Genomic DNA, 16,577 nt, shown 5'->3' with positions numbered 1-16,577 from the left:
AGTCATAAAGTCATAAAACATGAGAATAAAAAATAGAATGAAGTTATATAAAACAGAAATCTGGGTTTGTTTTTTTCCCAAAGCCACAGACTTCAGACCTGACTCAATAAAATGTATTGAGAGGAACTCATATGTGGTAGCTCTCTGATAGACCCATATATAGAGAGCATAAGCTTGTTGGTCACATTCACTGTACAGACTGTACACAGCTTAGAGTGTGAGACACAGTTCATGTAATCAACAAGCACATGGTCTCACATATATGGCATAAGCATCTTGGTATTCATTTATCCATTCATTCAACAAATATTACTATGTGCTTAGTATCGTACCAGGCAGAAAGCCCCAGTGGCAGGGATACAGCTTACAGTTAGCATAAAGGGCACACAATTAAAAATAATAATAGGACAGGTGCGGTGGCTCACGCCTGTAATCCCAACACTTTGGGAAGCCAAGGCGGGTGGATCACCTGAGGTCAGGAGTTCGAGACCAGCCTGGCCAACATGGTGAAACCCCATCTCTACTAAAAATACAAAAAAATTAGCCAGGTGTGGTGGCATGCGCCTGTAGTCCCAGCTACTCAGGAGGCTAAGGCACGAGAATCGCTTAAGCCCAGGAGGCAGAGGTTGCAGTGAGCCAAGATTGAGACATTGCACTCCAGCCTGGGTAAAAAGAGCAAAACTCTGTCTCAAAATAATAATCATAATCATAATCATAATCATAATCTTAAAGTCCAATATATGCTATAATTGAAGAAAGAGCAAGAGCTCCTACTCAAATGTGGAAAATTGGGAGAGATTAGTCGGGAAATGCATCCTGAGGAAGTAATATTCAAACTGAAGTCTTTAGTACACATGTGAGTCAGTCAAATGAAGAGGAGAAGGAAGAATGTCCCATTGCATGAAGCATTTGAGGAACTGAAAAGGTTTGTTTGTCTGGAGTCTGGTGTGAATGGAAAACTGGCAAGGCACCAACTGGAGAGATGGGTAGTTAGGGTGTAGATGATGTAAGCCATGTGTGGCGGGCAGCCCCTGAGAAGGCCTCAGTGACCCCCAGCTGGTGCAGTCATCAGCCCTTGCATGTGGATCACAGCCCCACCTCTAACACACAGTATATAGCAAAATTGTTAGGATGTCACTTCCAAGATATAGGGCTTCTGTCTCAGGTGCCCTCACTCTTCCATGGATCTCTCACTCTAGGGGAAGCCAACTGCCACATCTTCCTTTGAAGAGGCCCACATGTTCTTTGAGCCGACATGAGTAAGCTTCGAAGCAGATTTTCCCTTGAGATGACTGCAGCACTGGCTGACACCTTGATAGAAGCTTTGTGAGAGACCCGGAGTCAGAACACCCATTCCTAGATACCTGACCCACAGAAACTGTGAGGTAACAAATGTGAGTTGTTTCCAGTCACTGAGCTTTGGGGTAATCTGTTAATACAGCAATAGATTGCTAATATACCATGTTAAAGTATTGGGTTGAGCATTAACCTAAAAGAATGAGAATTTGCTGAAGAATTTTAAGCAGGAATAAAGATGAAATGTTCCTATTTGCAATTTTAGACATTGAGTAAAACTGTCAAAGTAAGCTTGAAATAAAAATCTGGAACTATCAATGAAAATAAAAACTTAAGCAAACAATACTTTCTGCTACAAAATTCTAGTTCTAAAGTTCAATATCCTGTATAAAACTTGTACCTCACTCCTCAAATTAATCAGTCAACAATCAAATTAACTTTTTAAACATTGTAGATGCTCCCCTCTCCACTTAAGATCCACTGGACCACTGCCTTAATTAAGGCCTCTATCATCTCCAACCTGGACCACTGGCAACAACCCCTTAATCATTTCCCCACCTAGAGTCTGGTGTCCTTCCCATCTACCCCTAAACTGTACTAAGATTATCCTAATAAAAGCAAAGCTAAGTATATATCTCATTAGATTATGGAAAACAATATAAGCTGCTATACAAATCATATATTTACTTCCTATTTATTCCCATCATCTCCCAAATCACAATTTTGACTGAGTACAAGGACCCAAATTTAGTAAGAGCTCAGAAAACATCTGTGGAGTGGTTGGTATAATACCTCATCAGGTTAAAGGAATCTGAACTTATTAACCAATGAGTAAGGTATCCTAATGCATCTCAAAGAAGAAGCCATGAAGTTGAAGCATGTTTGGTTATTATCACCCCTTTCAAATACATGCTCTAATTTAGAGAAATTAAGAAAGTAGGGAGAAAACAGAAATTTCATTCTTTTTTAAATATATATATATACTTTAAGTTCTGAGATACATGTGCAAAATGTGCAGGTTTGCTACATAGGTATACACGTACCATGGTGGTTTGCTGCACCCATCAACCCGTCATCAACATTAGGTATTTCTCCCACTGCTATCCCTCCCTTGCCTCCCTCCCCTCAACAGGCCCTGGTGTGTGATGTTCCCCTCCCTGTGTTCAACTCCCACGTATGAATGACAACATGTGGTGTTTGGTTTTCTGTTCCTGTGTTAGTTTGCTGAGAGTGATGGTTTCCAGCTTCATCCATGTCCCTGCTAAGGACATGAACTCATCCTTTCTTATGGCTGCATATTATTCCATGGTGAATATGTGCCACATTTTCTTTATCCAGTCTATCATTGATGGGCATTTGGGTTGGTTCCAAGTCTTTGCTATTGTGAATAGTGCCACAATAAACATAAGTGTGCATGTGTCTTTTTTTTTTTTTTTTTTTTTTTTTTTTTTTTTTTTTTTTGAGACAGAGTCTTCCTCTGTCGCCCAGGCTGGAGTGCAGTGGCCGGATCTCAGCTCGCTGCAAGCTCTGCCTCCCGGGTTTACTCCATTCTCCTGCCTCAGCCTCAGGAGTAGCTGGGACTACAAGCGCCCGCCACCTCGCCCGGCTAGTTTTTTGTATTTTTTTTTTTTAGTAGAGACGGGGTTTCACCGTGTTAGCCAGGATGGTCTCGATCTCCTGACCTCGTGATCCGCCCGTCTCTGCCTCCCAAAGTGCTGGGATTACAGGCTTGAGCCACCGTGCCCGGCCATGTGCATGTGTCTTTATAACAGAATAATTTATAATCCTTTGGATATATACCCAGTAATGGGATTGCTAAGTCAAATGGTATTTCTGGTTCTAGATGCTTGAGGAATCACCACACTATCTTCCACAATGGTTGAACTAATTTACACTCACACCAACAGTATAAAAGCATTCCTATTTCTCCACATCCTCTCCAGCATCTGTCATTTCCTGACGTTTTGTTTTGTTTTGCTTTGTTTTGTTTTGTTTTTTGTTTTGTTTTGTTTGAGACAGAGTCTCTCTCTGTGGCCCAGGCTGGAGTGCAGTGGCGCGATCTCAGCTCATGCAAGCTCCGCATCCTGGATTCACGCCATTCTCCTGCCTCAGCCTCCTGAGTACCTGGGACTACAGGCACCCACCACCACGCTTGGCTAATTTTTCGTATTTTTAGTAGAGATAGGGTTTCACTGTGTTAGCCAGGATGGTCTTGATCTCCTGACCTTGTGATCTGCCCACCTCAGCCTCCCAAAGTGCTGGGATTACACGTGTGAGCCACCGCACCCAGCCCTTTCTAACTAGCATAAGATGGTATCTCATTGTGGTTTTCATTTGCATTTCTCTAATGACAAGTGATGATGAACTTTTTTTCGTATGTCTGTTGGCCGCATAAATGTCTTCTTTTGAGAAGTGTCTGTTCATATCCTTTGCCCACATTGTGATCGGGTTGCTTTTTTCTTGTAAATTTGTTTAAGTTCCTTGTAGATTCTGGATATTAGCCCTTTGTCAGATGGATAGAATGCAAAAATTTTCTTCCATTCTGTACGTTGTCTGTTCACTCTGATGATAACTTCTTTTGCTGTGCAGAAGCTCTTTAGTTTAATTAGATCCCATTTGAACATTTTGGCTTTTGTTGCCATTGTTTTTGGTGTTTTAGTCATGCAGTCTTTGCCCATGCCTATATCCTGAATGCTATTGCCTAGGTTTTCTTCTAGGGTTTTTATGGTTTTTACGTTTAAGTCTTCCATCCATCTTGAGTTAATTTTTGTATGAGGTGTAAGGAATAAGTCCAGCTTCAGTTTTCTGCATATGGCTAGCCAGTTTTCCCAACACCATTTGTTAAATAGGGAATCTTTTCCCCATTACTTGTTTTTGTAAGGTTTGTCAAAGATCAGATGGTTGTAGATGTGTGGCATTATTTCTAAGGCCTCTGTTCTGTTGCATTGGTCTATGTATCTGTTTTGGTACCAGTACCATGCTCTTTTGGTTACTGCAGCCTTGCAGTATAGTTTGAAGTCAGGTAGCGTGATGCCTCCAGCTTTGTCTTTTTTGCTTAGGATTGTCTTGGCTATACAGGCTCATTTTTGGTTCCATATGAAACTTAAAGTCGTTTTTTTTCTAATTATGTGAAGAAAGTCAATGGTAGCTTGATGGGGATGGCACTGAATCTATAAATCACTTTAGGCAGTGTGGCCATTTTCACAATATTGATTCTTCCTATCCATAAGCATGGAATGTTTCCATTTGTTTGTGTCCTCTCTTATTCCCTTGAGCAGTGGTTTGTAGTTCTCCTTGAAGAGGTCCTTCACATCCCTTATAAGTTGTATTTCTAGGTATTTTATTCTCTTTCTAGCAATTGTGAATGGGAGTTCACTCATGATTTGGCTTTCTGTTTGTCTATTATTGGTGTATAGGAATGCTTGTGATTTCTGCACATTGATTTTGTATCCTGAGACTTTGCTGATGTTGCTTATCAGCTTAAGGAGATTTAGGGCTGAGATGATGGGGTTTTCTAAATATGCAATCAGGTCATCTGCAAACAGAGACAATCTGACTTCCTCTCCTCCTATGGGAATACCCTTTATTTCTTTCTCTTGCCTGATTGCCCTGGCCAGAACTTCCAATACTATGTTGAATAGGAGTGGCGACAGAGGGCATCCTTATCTTCTGCCAGTTTTCAAAGTGAATGCTTCCAGCTTTTGCCCATTCAGTATGATATTGGCTGTGGGTTTCTCATAAATAGTTCTTATTATTTTGAGATACATTCCATCAATACCTAGTTTATTCAGCGTTTTTAGCATGAAGGGGTGTTGATTTTTATTGAAAGCCTTTTCTACATCTATTGAGATAATTATGTGGTTTTTGTCATTGGTTCTGTTCATGTGATGAATTATGTTTATTGATTTGCATATGCTGAACCAGCCTTGCATCCCAGAGATGAAGCCAACTTGATCGTGGTGGATAACCTTTTTGATGTGCTGCTGGGTTTGGTTTGCCAGTATTTTATTGAAGATTTTCGCACTGACGTTCATCAGGGATATTGGCCAGAAATTTTCTTTTTTTGTTGTGTCTCTGCCAGGTTTGGGGATCAGGATGATGCTGGCATCATAAAATGAGTTAGGGAGGATTCCTTCTTTTTCTGTTGTTTGGAATAGTTTCAGAAGGAATGGTACCAGCTCCTCTTTGTATCTCTGGGAGAATTTGGCTATGAATCTATCTGGTCCTGGGTTTTTTTTGGTTGGTAGGCTATTAATTACTGCTTCAATTTCAGAACTTGTTGTTGGTCTATTCAGGGATTTGACTTCTTCCTGGTTCAGCCTTGGGAGGGTATATGTGTCCAGGAATTTATCCATTTCTCCTGGATTTTCTAGTTTATTTGCATAGAGATGTTTATAGTATTCTCTGATGGTTGTTTGCATTTCTGTGGGATCTGTGATGATATCCCCTTTATCATTTTTTATTGTATCTGTTTCATTCTTCTGCTTTTCTTCTCTAGTAGTCTGGCTAGTGGTCTCTATTATCTTTTCAAAAAACCAGCTCCTGGATTCATTGATTTTTTGAAGAGTTTTCCGTGTCTCTAACTCCTTCAGTTCTGCTCCGATCTTAGTAATTTCTTGTCTTCTGCTAGCTTTTGAATTTGTTTGCTCTTGCTTCTCTAGTTCTTTTCATTGTGATGTCAGGGCATCAATTTTAGATCTTTCCCGCTTTCTCCTGTGGGCATTTAGTGCTATCAGTTTCCCTCTAAACACTGCTTTCGCTGTGTCTCAGAGATTCTGGTACATTGTGTCTTTGTTCTCATTGCTTTCAAAGAACTTATTTATTTCTGCCTCAATTTTGTTATCTACCCAGTAGTCATTCAGGAGCAGGTTGTTCAGTTTCCATGTAGTTGTGCAGTTTTGAGTGAGTTTCTTCATCCTGAGTTCTAATTTGATTGCAGTCTGAGACACTGTTATGATATCCCTTCTTTTGCATTTGCTGAGGAGTGTTTTACTTCCAATTACGTGGTCAATTTTAGAATAAGTGTGATGTGGTACTGAGAAAAATGTATATTCTGTTGATTTGGGGTGGAGAGTTCTGTAGATATCTATTAGGTCTGCTTGGTGCAGAGCTGTGTTCAAGTCCTGAATATCCTTGTTAATTTTCTGTCTCATTGATCTAATATTGACAGTGGAGTGTTAAAGTCTCCCACTATTATTGTGTGGGAGTCTAAGTCTCTTTGTAGGTCTCTAAGAACTTGCTTTATGGCTCTGGATGCTCTTGTATTGGTTGCATATATATTTAGGGTAGCTCTTCATGTTGCATTGATCCCTTTACCATTATGTAATGGCCTTCTTTGTCTTTTTTTGATCTTTGTTGGCTTAAAGTCTGTTTTATCAGAGACTAGGATTGCAACCCCTGCTTTTTTTTGCTTTCCATTTTCTTGGTAAATCTTCATCCATCCCTTTATTTTGAGCCTATGTGTGTCTTTGCATGTGACATGGGTCTCCTGAAAACAGCACACCAATGGGTCTTAACTCTTTATCCAATTTGCCAGTCTGTGTCTTTTAACTCGGGCATATAGCCCATTTACATTTAAGGTTAATATTGTTACGTGTGAATCTGATCCTGTCATTATGATGCTAGCTGGTTATTTTGCCCATTAGTTGATGCAGTTTCTTCATAGTGTCGATGGTCTTTACAATTTGGCATGTTTTTGCAGTGGCTGGTACTGGTTTTTCCTTTCCACATTTAGTACTTCCTTCAGGAGCTCTTGTAAGGCAAGCCTGGTGGTGTCAAAATCTCTCAGCATTTGCTTGTCTGTCAAGGAATTTATCTCTCCTTTGCTTATGAAACTTAGTTTAGCTGGATATGAAATTCTGGGTTGAAAATTCTTTTCTTTAAGAATGTTGAATATTGGCCTCCACTCTCTTCTGGCTTGTAGGGTTTCTGCAGAGAGATCTGCTGTTAGTCTGATGGGCTTCCCTTTGTGGGTAACCTGACCTTTCTTTCTGGCTGCCCTTAACATTTTTTCCTTCATTTTAACCTTGGTGAATCTGATGATTATGTGTCTTGGAGTTGCTCTTCTCGAGGAGTGTCTTTGTGGTGTTCTCTGTATTTCCTGAATTTGAATGTTGGCCTGTCTTGCTAGGTTGGGGAAGTTCTCCTGGATAATATCCTGAAGAGTGTTTTCCAACTTGATTCCATTCTCCTCATCACTTTCAGGTACACCAATCAAACATAGGTTTGGTCTTTTCACATAGTCCCATATTTTTGGAGGCTTTGTTCACTCCTTTTCATTCTTTTTTCTCTAATCTTGTCTTCATGCTTTATTTCATTAAGTTGATCTTCAATCTCTGATATACTTTCTTTCACTTGATTGATTCAGCTATTGATACTTGTGTATGCTTCACAAAGTTCTTGTGCTGTGTTTTTCAGCTCCATCAGGTCATTTATGTTCTTCTCTAAACTGGTTATTCCAGTTAGCAATTCCTCTAACCTTTCTTCAAGGTTCTTAGCTTCCTTGCATTGGGTTACAGCATGCTCCTTTAGCTCGGAGGAGTTTACTATTACCCACCTTCTGAAGCCTACTTCTGTCAATTCATCAAACTCATTCTCTGTCCAGTTTTGTTCCCTTGCTGGCAGGAGTTGTGATCCTTTGAAGGAGAAGAGGTGTTCTGGTTTTTGGAATTTTCAGCCTTTTTGAGCTGGTTTTTCCACATCTTTGTGGATTTATCTACCTTTGGTCTTTCATGTGGGTGACCTTTGGATGGGGTTTTTGAGGGGATGTCCTTTTTGTTGATGTTGATGGTTTTTTTTCTGTTCCTTAGTTTTCCTTCTAACAGTCAGGCCCCTCTGCTGCAGGTCTGCTGGAGTTTGCTGGAGGTCCACTCTAGACCCTGTTTGCCCTGGTATCACCAGCAGAGGCTGCAGAACAGCAAACATTGCTGCCTGTTCCTTCCTCTGGAAGCCTCGTCCCAGAGGGCATCTGCCAGATGCCAGTTGGAGCTCTCCTGTATGATTTCTCTGTTGACCCCTGCTAGGAGATGTCTCCCAGTCAGGAGGCATGGGTGTCAGGGACCTACTTGAGGAGGCAGTCTGTCCCTTAGCAGAGCTTCAGCGCTGTGCCGGGAGATCTGCTGTTCTCTTTAGAGTCAGCAGGGAGGAATCTCTAAGTCTGCTGAAGTTGCGCCCATAGCCGCTCCCTCCCCCAGGTGTTCTGTCCAAGGGAGATGGGAGTTTTATCTATAAGCCCCTGACTGGGGCTACTGCCTTTCTTTCAGAGATGCCCTGCCCAAGAAATTTCATTCTTCTTGTTCAGTGAAGCCAAACATATTTGGGGAAAAACTTCAGACTCACATCTCATCAGAAAACTATTCCATTTACCAACTTAACACCTCTGTGTAGCATTTCACAGTAATGTCTAAGTCCATGGCCCACTCAGGGAGACACAATTGTGTAACTACTCAGAAACAAGGTAAGATTAGGACCTTAGGAGCCGTTAGCATTTCCAAAAGCATTATACAAATTGTTCCTATGTGAGACATTTATTTGTAAAAAGGAAACTAGTAATTAATTCACAGTCATTTCAACTGCACAATTGTTTCAAGTAATATTGATGTCATAAAATCCTTTAGCCAAGAAACAAACTGTTAAGTGACTATGGAAAGTTCTAATAATCAAGACAGGAAAGATCTTTAACTCCCATAAAATCCAGTGACTCTATGAAATGAAAGTAAGCAGAATTTTTCAACTGAAACCTCAGCTTTTATCTAAATGACATAGCTACGTTCTGAGAAGTTCAATGAAAACTTACACATACTGTAATCATTCATCCTTAAAACTGCCTTTCATTGAGTAAAACTGTAATTCTTTATTTCATTCCTTTTATAATTTTTGACAAGGTCAAATAGTAAAGTTCAGTGTTACCATTAAGAGAGAAAGTACAAGCGGGGCGCAACAGCTCACGCCTGTAATCCCAACACTTTGGGAGGCCGAAGTGGGTGAATCACCTGAGGTCAGGAGTTTGAAACCAGCCTGGACAACATGGTGAAACTCTGTCTCTACTAAAAATACAAAAATTTAACCAGGCGCGGTGGTAGGTGCCTCTAATCCCAGCTACTCAGGAGGCTGAGGCAGAAGAATCACTTGAACCTGGGAGGCAGAGGTTGCAGTGAGCCAAGATCACGCCATCGTACTCCAGCCTGGGCAACAAGAGCTAAAGTCTGTCTCAAAAAATAAAATAAAATAAAAATTTTTTTAAAAAGAGCGAAAGTATTCTCTTCTTTACTACTTGGATATATCTCCAAATATTCAAATATTTTATATTATCTCCATGCTACAGTAATATTAATTAATGTGTAGGGTAATTGTGCAAATTGAAGCCTATTTCTTTCTAATTTAAATGTGTAAATCAAACTTAATGTGAAAAAGCTCTTCTGTAACAATATAAACAATCAAATAAATTCTTCATTAACATTTTCAAATACTAGTATCAAAAGAAATATTCATCTTGCTGTAAATTCAGTTTGGAATGATTTTTAAAAGCTTTTGAGGTTTTTTTTTTAATCAGAATTAGAATAACTATGATTAAGAAGTAACTGTTAAGTAAAAATGTATTTTCTAACATTTTGAGAAGCTCTCATTAAGTACTAACACCCCTCATAATTACTGTGTAATAAGAAAAGTCTATTTACATCTTATTTGCAATTTACACTTCACTTAGATGGTTCAGAATCATAAAAGCATCCATGAAGAAAGATTTAAAAATCATTATATGACAATGTTTAATAGAAAGTGATGGCTTAAATGTTACAATATGTTTCTTGAATATCTTCACATTAAACAGTAATTGAACAAAAAGCCCCCTGGTTCTGCTTTAGGGCAAGTCCCACAAAGCTCTTCATTATTGGAATTTCCAACTTGGAAGCCAAACTAAATAACAAGGAGTAATTTGCCAATTAGAACTTCCTGCTCTTTTCTCTTTATTCTTTAAACACCATTCAGGGGCTGAAATGGTCAAACACTTTTAGCTTCAAAACAGCAACTGAAAGGATTTAATTTGTGTCTCTCTAAGGTGAACCTGTCAAGAGGCAGCCGTGATGCATTCCATGTCCCCCAGCAGCAATTTCCCTTAAAGACAGAGAAGGAGGTTTACACTCTTGCAGAATATGAAGTTTCCTTTCCTCATTTCCCATTATTTATTTCAATTAATGACCTCCAAATTTTACACTTGGATAACTACTGGGCTTAAGAATGTTGCGTCAGTGTGTTCTTGGATTCTGCAAACATCTTCGGACCAAATCTGTATATGTGTGTGTGTACACACACTGGAAAAAAACATTTAATAGCTACCTGACACAAAGTGGAACAAGGACCACCAAAACTGTGTAAAACTCAAAAAACACAAAACTGCGTGGACCTAGAGAGGATCAAAGTATTCTCCATGACAGCAGGCTGTGGCAAGAGAAAGGGTAAAATCGCCAGCAGTTAAAGACCATTGGCAACATTTGCATTTCTCACCTGTATTTCCCTAATTGTAACCTGAGTTGGCTTCTCAGCTTGTTATTCAATTTAAAATTCCCAATGATTAACACAATTTAAATGTATGCTTCTAAATTGCAAACACATTTACAGATTAACACAAAATCAGTGAAATCAGTTCCTCCCTTCTAACCCAAGGAAACAAGAAAGAGTCTCTGGGCTTCCCCATCAACCACCCACTGGCACTAAAAAAGGAGGCTTCACTTTGCTCACGGTGAGCCTGTGGACAACCCTAAGGGAATCGTTCACTCTTCTGAACCCTAGAACAGGAGAATCAGTTAAGAAGGAACTGCCTGTCAAATATTTACTTTCAAAAAGTATTATTAAACAGGTTTTTTAAAAATTCATTTTATTCTGGGTCTATACTGATAATCCATTGAAAATGTATTAGAGGTACTGATGGAACGTATCTCAAAATCGTAAGAGCTATTTATGACAAACCCACAGCCAATATCATACTGAATGGGCAAAAACTGGAAGCATTCCCTTTGAAAACTGGCACAAGACAGGGATGCCCTCTCTGACCACTCCTACTCAACATAGTGTTTGAAGTTCTGGCCAGGGCAATCGGGCAGGAGAAAGAAATAAACAGTATTCAATTAGGAAAAGAGGAAGTCAAATTGTCCCTTCTTGCAGATGACATGATTGTATATTTAGAAAACCTGACTGTCTCAGTCCAAAATCTCCTTAAGCTGATAAGCAACGTCAGCAAAGCCTCAGGATACAAAATCAATGTGCAAAAATCACAAGCATTCTTATACACCAATAACAGACAGAGAGCCAAATCATGAGTAAACTCCCATTCACAGTTGCTTCAAAGAGAATAAAATACCTAGGAATCGAACTTACAAGGGATGTGAAGGACCTCTTCAAGGAGAATGACAAACCACTGCTCAAGGAAATAGAAGAGGACAACGAAATAAAATGGAAGAACATCCCATACTCATGGATAGGAAGACTCAATATAGTGAAAACGGCCATACTGCCCAAGGTAATTTATCAATTCAACACCATCCCCGTCAAGCTACCAATGACTTTCTTCACAGAATTGGAAAAGACAACTTTAAAGTTCATATGGAACGAAAAAAGAGCCTGCGTTGCCAAGACAATCCTAAGCCAAAAGAATAAAGCTGGAGGCATCACACTACCTGACTTCAAACTATACTACAAGGCTACAGTAACCAAAACAGCATGGTACTGGTACCAAAACAGAGACACAGACCAATGGAACAGAACAGAGCCCTCAGAAATAATACCACACATCTACAACCATTTGATCTTTGACAAACCTGACACAAACAAGCAATGGGGAAAGGATTCCCTATTTAATAAATGGTGCTGGGAAAACTGGCTAGCCATATGGAGAAAGCTGAAACTGGATCCCTTCCTTACACCTTACACAAAAATTAATTCAAGATGGATTAAAGACTTAAATGTTAGACCTAATACCATAAAAATCCTAGAAGAAAACCTAGGTAATACCATTCAGGACATAGGCATGGGCAAGGACTTCATGTCTAAAGCACCAAAAGCAATGGCAACAAAAGCCAAAATGGACAAATGAGATCTAATTAAACTGAAGAGCTTCTGCACAGCAAAAGAAACTACCATCAGAGTGAACAGGCAACCTACAGAATGGGAGAAAATTTTTGCAATCTACTCATCTGACAAAGGGCTAATATCCAGAATCTACAAAGAACTCAAACAATTTTATAAGAAAAAAAAAACAACCCCATCAAAAAGTGGGCAAGGATATGAACAGACACTTCTCAAAAGAAGACATTTATGCAGCCAACAGACACATGAAAAAATGTTCATCATCACTGGCCATCTGAGAAATGCAATTCAAAACCACAATGAGATACCATCTCACACCAGTTAGAATGGTGATCATTAAAAAGTCAGGAAACAACAGGTGCTGGAAAGGATGTGGAGAAAAAGGAACACTTTCATACTGTTGGTAGGACTGTAAACTAGTTCAACCATTGTGGAAGACAGTGTGGCCATTCCTCAAGGATCTAGAACTAGAAATACCATTTGACCCAGCAATCCCATTACTGGGTATATACCCAAAGGATTATAAGTCATGCTGCTATAAAGACACATGCACACATATGTTTATTGTGGCACTATTCACAACAGCAAAGACTTGGAAACAACCCAAATGTCCATCAATAATGGACTGGATTAAGAAAATGTGGCACATATACACCATGGAATAATATGCAGCCATAAAAAAAGGAAGAGTTCATATCCTTTGTAGGGACATGGATGCAGCTGGAAACCATCATTCTCAGCAAACTATCACAAGGACCAAAAACCAAACACTGCATGTTCTCACTCTTAGGTGGGAATTGAACAATAAGAACACTTGGACACAGGAAGGGGAACATCACACACCAGGGCCTGTCGTGGGGTAGGGGGAGGGGAGAGGGATAGCATTTGGAGATATACCTAATGTAAATGATGAGTTAATGGGTGCAGCACACCAACATGGCACATGTATACATATGTAACAAACTTGCACGTTGTGCACATGTACCCTAGAACTTAAGGTATAATTAAAAATAATAATAATAATAATAATAAAAAGAAAATGTATTAGAGCTGGGCATGGTGGCTCACGTCTGTAATCCCAGCACTTTGGGAGGCCAAGGAGGGCAGATTGCTTGAGGTCAGGAGTTCGAGACCAGCCTGGCCAATGTGGTGAAACCCTGTCTCTAGTCAAAATACAAAAATTAGCTGGATGTGCTGGCACACACCTGTAGTCCTGGCTACTCAGGAGGCTGAGGCACAAGAATTGCTTGAACCCAGGAGATGGAGTTTGCAGTGAGCTGAGATTGTGCCACTGCACTCCAGCCTGGGTGACCCAGAGAGACTCTGTCTCAAACAAAAAAAAGTATTAGAGTATTTCTCCTTAAATATTTTTAAATGAGAATGTATTGCCTGTATGAATGGAGTGCTTGTAAGGTCAGCCAGTTGAGAGAAGATACTGCTTTTACCGTAGGAGATAGCAGAAGGTCAGGATCACTAAGCTAAGAGTCCAGGAGAGAATAGTCCCTTTTAGACTGGTTGTTAGGGCGGGGTTCCCTCACTTTCTACACAGTTTTAAAAAGGCCCAGGGAGTGCAAATTAAAGTGAAAATAAATACTATAGAGAGAACGTATCAATAAGTATAAAGGACTAGAATTTCATTACTATTGTCTCTTTTTGTTCTACGGGAATGTTTCAGTTCAAATAATTAGATCAACAGAAATTTATAGTCATAGCATCTAGAACTTGAGCAAATCTTAGTGACTATTTAATTCTTAAACACTTGCCACACAACTTTTCAGATATAAAAAATCGATAAAAAATGATATATTTTAAAAATAGGAACAGATGTCAATTCTACTCATACATAGTTTGCAATGAATTCCAAGGGTTACCTAACACGCAAAAAGAATATATTGCCTGTTCTTACCTTTACAAAGGAACCTCACGCCAATTTATCAAAAACAAATATTCATTCTACCATCCCACCAGGTACCCAAATTAGAAACTGGAAACACTTCCGTGGCTGCCTGCTCATCTGTCACCACGTTTAGTCTCCAGAGTCTGTTTCCTGGTCTCCCTTCACACTGCCCTGCTCTATTCCAGGAACTGATCACCTATCTCACTGCCACTAGTCTTGCTCGATTCCAATCCATCCTCCATACTGTTGCAATAATTCTATTTCTCATTTACAATTTTGACCCTGTCACTCTCTTGCTTTTCATGCTCTGGCGGCTCCTTATCGCCACCCTTCAGCGTGTTTCCATGGCCTTTCCCACTCTGACTTTAACCTCTGGCCAGTTTCCCCTGCTGCCCCTCCTCCATCCAGATCTTACAGTGTAGCTGCCCAGCCTTCTCACCTTTCCCCAAATGTTCCTTCTCCTTGGCTTGGCTAATGCTTCTCACTGTTTTTGGAATCTTCTTCCCACCCACTTCCCTTCTTGTCTTCCTCCTCTCTCTATTTTGCGTATTTTCACACATCTTCACTTCTCCTTCCCTTTGAAGTCTTTCTTCAAAAACACACAAGTAAATTGCTCTTCCACAAGCTTATTATCACAACATCCTTCAATTGCATTATCATACACTTCTCTTCCAGATATCCCTAATCTCAACTTTTGCATACACCGGTAAATTATGAGCTGTATGCTGATTTCTGTAGCCTTACTTTCCAACGTATTACAAGTAAGTACTCTATAAACATTTGTGGAGTCAAATCACTTTGGCAATGAATTTATGATTGCCAATGGACAATGATCATGAGCCATTTCAGAAATGGTTTCCTATTGGATCATTTGTCATGATTAAAGAAAAGTTGAAAAATATTAAATCATTTAATAACATTCAACTTCAGCAATTAAATATTGAAATATATAAAAACTACACTATTCATCAATGTTCAACAATGAATTTTTTTAAGATGGGGGTCTCACTGTGCTGCCCAGGCTGGTTGGCATCAGTGAATATTGATTGAGCCTACTCAAATACATAACAGTGCTGTGTACTGAGGTGATTTTAAACAATATTAATAAAATATAACCTCTGCCCATGAGAATTTACAATCTAAAAATTTATGGCATTGGCTATAGCCATAAGGATAATATATGTTATGTCACTGAGGTGAGAGGTTGCGACATGTAAGAGTCTACAAATCACAACAAATCAGACATCTCTATGGATGCTGAGTTGTGATTATAGTGAAATATCTGGCACAGTGCTACTTGTATTTTATTTGCAGCTTCTTTCTTAAACAATTGGAATGTTTTAAATTGGTGTTTAAAATATGCATATATATATATATGTGAAAAATGATGTGAAGCATAAATAGCTAGTTGTTCTACAGGATTAGATGAATGATAATGTAGACATATATAAATGATCCAGAGGCCATTTCTAGGTTCACACCTAATTAAATTTTCTGGATTGGTAGTTTTTTGGAAATAATTTTGTGTGCATGCGTGTGTGTATGTATGTGTGTGTGTGTATGTGTATGTGTGTGTACCTGTATGTATATGTGTGTGCATGTGTGTATATGTGGGTGTGTATATGTGTGTGTATGTGTATGTGTATGTATGTGTGTGTGTAGGTATGTGTGTACGTGTATGTGTTAGTATGTATGTGTAGTTGTGTGTGTGTGTATGTGTGTGTTTGTATGTCAGCATGTGTGTGTATGTGAACATGTGATAAACTGTATTGTCTCTAACTTATCTAAGCTACTGTGAACAGACTGGTTGCTATTAGTTTGAGACACAGAAAACAAATCAAATAGGCCATCAAATACTATGAGTGATCACATTCTGATCTCTTTTTCTATGATTTCTCTAAAAGCTGTCGAGCCCCACTGTGATTTTTAAAAGGAGAATCTATTAGGTTTCTTAAGCTTCTAAGGTTGTTGGCAGTTCTCTCCTGTCTAGTTAATCAGGTAATGCCTCCTAAGGGTACTTCTGAGATGAGTGAAAACTGGGGTCATAATTTCTAGACTGTCAAGAAAATGGGAATTTATACATTGGATAAACCCCAGGGATGTTCCATAGCAAGAACTTTTATTTCAGTCTGGAGGTAAAAAGGCAAAATATCAAGATGTGGCGAAAAGTTTCTTGCAGCTATCTAATTTATTTTAACAGTGTGTTTCAAAAATAATTATCATTAATATAATCAGCAGAATATAAGATAGGAAAACTGTATGTAGAATTAAAGTGGGAAAAACAACTTTTTCTATGAGAATTAAA

General features: G+C 39.2%; 1 protein-coding gene across 2 annotated transcripts in view; it reads right to left on the bottom strand.

Annotated features, from left to right (window-relative positions):
• LOC105486272 (collagen type XXV alpha 1 chain) overlaps positions 1-16,577 on the bottom strand; it is a 507,117-nt gene that overhangs the window by 336,760 nt on the left and 153,780 nt on the right. The gene's annotated exons all lie outside the window — the stretch shown is intronic.

The sequence above is a fragment of the Macaca nemestrina genome, chromosome 3 (assembly GCF_043159975.1).
Source record: "Macaca nemestrina isolate mMacNem1 chromosome 3, mMacNem.hap1, whole genome shotgun sequence".
Taxonomy (NCBI): domain Eukaryota; kingdom Metazoa; phylum Chordata; class Mammalia; order Primates; family Cercopithecidae; genus Macaca; species Macaca nemestrina.
Note: the sequence above shows the minus strand (reverse complement) of the source record. Positions and strands in the feature narration are given on the sequence as shown.